Below are 5,296 nucleotides of genomic sequence, written 5' to 3'. Positions count from 1 at the left end.
CACCTCCTTCCCACCTTCAACTTCAGCTTCGAGTTCTACTGCATTGCCTTTGGCTCAAGGGAAGCAATTTTGGGTAGGGACACCTTGGAGATATCTCTCTTGTTCTGCTTCTGGGTGGGATGTGCCCTGGAAGCAGGGTTCCTGCCCTTCTTGGAAGCTGAGGTATTGTGAATGGTATACTTTCCCCGATTTCTTTATAATAAACTTCACTGTTGATTTAAATAAGAGCTACAGATTTTGTACGTTGACGTTGTATCATTTACTGAAAGTGTTTATCAGATCTAGGAGATTTTTGGTGCACTTCATGGCTTCTTAATTACAAAATCATGTCATCTAGGCGTTTGGAGAAATAAATTAGCAGATAAAAACACTAACTTCCCTTCCAGAGGATCTGGGTTCACTTCCCAGCACTCACATGCTCGCACACCCACAGTTTTAGGAGGGTTAACACCCTCTTCTGGAGTCCATGGTCACCAGGTATGTAACCGGTGCATACATGTATGTATGTATGTATGTGTGTGGATGCAAAAGATCCAAACACATCAAATAAAATAAAAACTAGTGTAATCTACTGACGAGAGATGTCATTTTGTAAATATGTTTCTTGTATTGGTTAATGAATAAAACACTTGGCAAATAGGAAAGTGAGATAGGCAGGACTAGGAGAGAAGGAGGATTCTGGGAGAGGTAGGAGGAGATTCAACATGGAGGACGGAGAGAGCAGAACTCCGGACCCTATATCCTGTAAGCCAAGACCATGTGGAAACATTTAGATTATTAGAAATGGGTTAATATTTAAGACAGAGCTAGCCAATAAAAACACTAGTAATAGGTCAACAGCTTTATATTTAATACAGCATCACTGTGTTATTTGTGGCTGGTGCGGCTATGGGACCAGGCAGGCAGGTGGAAAAACATGCTTGTAACAATCTACAACTAGGAATAGTTTAACTTCATTTCAGCTTTTTTTGGTTTCAATAGTTCATTATGATTATTATTTTTAAAATGTTAATTCATTAAATCATATAGAAATAAGTCTGCACAAAGCATACTTTAAACACATATCAGTAGATAGGTTGTGTGAAATCTTCATTGTCCACATACATCTTTATTAATCTATGGCAGCCAATTAATCCATCACTTCAGTTGGGGTGAATCTCCTAAAAGCCAGCTTCACAGCTTCATTGCAGATCTCAGTTTCTATGCTATCTTCTGTCATTTGCCCTTCCAAGTTTTCTTTTAGGATTAAGATGGCTTTGTGGATGGCATCTTCTACTTCTAGGTCTTTGCTATATCTCTTCTCAAGGAAAGCTCTCCTGTTCACATAGTTCTTCCCCATTACTGTGGCCTTCCAGGCAAAGGAAACTCCAGGTGGTTCTGACTGAAATAAATATAGTTGTCCCTCATTCCACCCACAAATAAGTAAAGAAACACCAAAACAGGGCAACAACACCTGACTGGGTATACTCTTGCATGACAGAGGCTGCTCTGTACCAGCTGACCTGTGGGAATGGGTTATTGGTAAACAAGATAGTATTGCTGAGCAAGTTTCTGAGCTCTGCACAGGATTCTGTAATCTGGGCCAATGTCACTATATACCAAACTGATAAGCTTGGTAATCGGTAATCAATTCCTTTTTGTGTAAACTCCTTTCATCATACAAGATTGATTTCTGTTTTTTCTCAGTTGCTAATACTTTACCATTAGCAGCTTTAATCACCATTTAAGGGGGCCCTCCAGCTACAGCAGCTGAAGCATATTCAGTCAGGACAAGTTTACCAGGTGGGCCGCATGAAGTCAGCAAGAAGCTGTAATGATTCTTTGACATTGTTACCCAGAAAGTCCTCATTTCAGGTTCTATTTCCCTTTATAACTTTTCTTTTGTCTTATTACCCCAAGAAAGACTTCAGGTACTGTAATTACAAGAATTGAATGAATGAACACTCTTGTCTCATGACATATTTTAGAGGAAATGGTCTCGTTTTTCCTGTTCATATAAAGTTGACAATAGGTTTGTGGCATAGCTAAGATTTAGATGAAGGTATGTCCCATTTAGCCCCAAAATTTTTGCAATGTCTATTATGAAGTCATGCTAAATTTTGTCAGATGACATGTCTGCATCGATCTAGATGTCTATGTGATTTCTGCTTTTAAGTTCATTAATATGGCGGTACATTTATTGATTTACATGTGCCGAGCCAAGCCCGAATCCCTAATATGAAGCAAACTTGGCCATGATTTATGACATTCTTATTTATTTATTTATTTTAAAATAACTTACTCTGAGAATTTCATATATGCATATGATAACCTCTTAACCCCATTTACTTCTTCCAACTTTCCCAACAAGTTTCCTTCCCAAATTCACTCCCCTTCTTGGCCTGCTTATTTTCTCCTCACCTTTGACTTTCCATTCTTTTTTAGAACTGATGAAGTCAAATTAGTACTGCCTATATGTGTATATCTTTGGGATCATCTACCCTAGCACAAGGAATCTATCATTGTCCAAATCTCCCCCAAAAGAATGATTTTCTGCCCCCTAACATGTAGCTATCAACTGCCAGTAGCTCCTCAGTTAGGGGTGGGTCCTTGCAATACTCCACTACACTGGAATTTGAAGGGCTTGGTCTTGTGTGGGAGATTTGTTAATGTGTTCTTGAATTCTATTTGCATGTATGTCATTTGGAACTTTTGCTCATTAGGGAGTTTGGACTGTAGTTTGTAAAAGAACAACAACAAAAAGATTATATATATGAGTACTTGCCTGCATGCATCGATGTGCACAACATACACTCCTGGTGCCCATGAAGACAGAAGAGGGTGTCAAATACCCTAAAACTGGAGTTGAAGATGTCTGATAAGTATTAAAATATTTTCTGTTGATTGCTGGATTCCATTGGAGTTTGTTGTTGCAACTCCTTTTCATCTGCAATTTTATTTATTTGACTTCCTGTCTGTTCCTTTGGGTAAGTTTTGCTAGAGGTTGTTCTATCTTGTTTATCTTTTGAAAGAACCAACTTTGGTTAATTGGATGACATTTTTGCATTTATTATTTGTCCTAACCTTTTTTTTTAATTTCCTGTCATTGCCTGAATTTGGGGCTGAGTTCTTGCTTTTCTAGAGATTTTCAAAATATGTATTGTTGGTCTGCATATGCATGTTTCTGGTGTTTGTGTGTGTATGTGTGTACTGGTACACACTCTTTATATTTGCATAATGAAGTCAGAGCACAACTATTAACTTTTGCAAGTCATTGTTTTTTCTTTTGATAATGGATTTTAGGTTTCAAACTCAGGTTGCCAGGCCCATGTATCAAGCACCTCTACTCACATAGCCATCTTTCTGACCCCTTTCTACAGCTTTGGGGTGTATTACTTATTTTTTGGGACCTCTCAATTTTTTTCTTTTTGTCTTGCTGTTTATTTCTTATGTTATTCTACTGTGGCCTTAGAGGATATGTAAAGTTGTGATTTTTTTTCTATATTTATTAAGGTTTGCTCTGTCACCTATAATATGACCAGTTTAAAAATGGTGTCCCATATTCTAAGAAGAATGTGTATTTTCTGTATCTGTTGGATAGACTGTTCTATAGATACTTGATGGGATCAAGTGACCAATTTCATAAATTAGCTCTGAGGTTTTGTTGTTGTTGATTTGTGATTTGGAGACTCTACCTGTATATGAAATTAAGGTACTGATGTATCCTATTATTATTGTGTCCTGACATGTTTTGCCTTTGTACATGTTAGTGATTGTTTTATGAAAATTAGGAGGTTTCCAAAGCTTTGGTGCCTAAATATTTAAAATAATATTTCCTGTCGATGAATTATGTTTAATCTGACTGTGGTGGTTTTGGCTTGATATCTAATATCTACTTTATCAAATATGAGAATCACTATGCCAGCTTTCTTTTGTGTAACAATCTGTATATAAAAATTTTTGATTTTCATGAATTGTTTAAATTTCTATGTCTTGAAATATTATATTTTCATCTACTCAACACTTGAATATATAATTTTGATAAGAATTGCAATCTTGGTTGACCATTATTTACTTTCAAGTATAGCACTTCTTCTTTACCCATTTTTTCATACAATTTGAACTTAATTTTTACTTTATTGTGAGCATCTCCAAATAAAGTATATATTTCTAAATAATTTTATTTATTCTTTATGAATTTCATATACTATATTTTGAGCATATTGTTTCCCTTTCCACAGCTCCTCCCAAATCTTCTACTTCCTTGTATCCAAACTTCATGTTATTTCTTTAAGTCAAAATAAAAAAACGAAACTAAAACAATAGCAACAAAAAGAAAGCCCAAACATGCACACACACACACACACACACACACACACACACACACACACACTCACACACAGTACCACCACCACCAACAAAAACTTCCAAGTCATATTTTAGTTTATCAACTACTTCTGAGCATGAGGTTTGCCTTGGAGTGTGGTTGATGTACCCAGTTTCTCTCTATTGGAAAAAACAAAACAAAACAAAACAAATTCTCTCTTGCTTAGCATCTATCAATTGAAATTGTTTCTTTGCTGGGGTAGGATTTTGTGCCCACTTCTCCTCCTTCACGCTAGGATTTTGTCTGGCTTAAATGAGTGTAAGTCTTCTACATGCTTTTGTTGACACATTGAGTCCATACATGCATCAGCCATGTGTGTCTATTTTCTTGGATTCATTCACTACCTTGGGCTCTTAGAAAATTGTTGTTTCATCTTTTGTATAGATTTCTAAACATTGAGGAGAGGGGTGTGATAAAGGTCTCATATTTAAGGCAGACCACTCCAAATCTCTCACTCTCTTCATGTTGTTCAATTGTGGGTTTCTGTTTTCACTACCCATCTATTGCAAGAAAAAGCTTCTCTGATAAGGGTTGATTGATACACTGATCTATAGGTATAATAGTTTGTGATTGGAAATAATTTTATTGCTATGTTCATTTAGCAAAATAATAACTCATTTTTCTCTTGGTTCCATGGGACTTATCTAGTCCTATATCTCATAAATTCTTAGGTTTAATTTTATGAGTATATCTCAGATTTCTTGGAAATTTTGGTTATGTTCATATTTATTTTATACATGTTGTATATTTTGTATTCTTTTCATTTTTTCAATGTTCTTTCTTTTTCTTTTTATATTTATTTTTCTCTCATATATTATATTCTGATCTCCTCCCATATTTACTCCTTCTCTGCTCCCTACAGTAAAAGGCAGGAGTCTCTGGGATATCAAGCACACATGGCCTATCAAGTTATAGTAATATCAGGCACAT

The 5,296-nt window shown here is 35.9% G+C and overlaps 1 pseudogene; it reads right to left on the bottom strand.

The window, feature by feature from the left end:
* Positions 1 to 1,111: 1,111 nt before the first annotated feature.
* Positions 1,112 to 1,828, bottom strand: LOC127218509 (proteasome subunit alpha type-2-like; annotated as a pseudogene).
* Between the last annotated feature and the right edge of the window lie 3,468 nt (positions 1,829 to 5,296).

Source organism: Phodopus roborovskii, unplaced genomic scaffold (genome assembly GCF_943737965.1).
Source record: "Phodopus roborovskii unplaced genomic scaffold, PHOROB, whole genome shotgun sequence".
Taxonomy (NCBI): Eukaryota; Metazoa; Chordata; class Mammalia; order Rodentia; family Cricetidae; genus Phodopus; species Phodopus roborovskii.
This window is presented reverse-complemented; position numbering and strand designations above follow the sequence as displayed.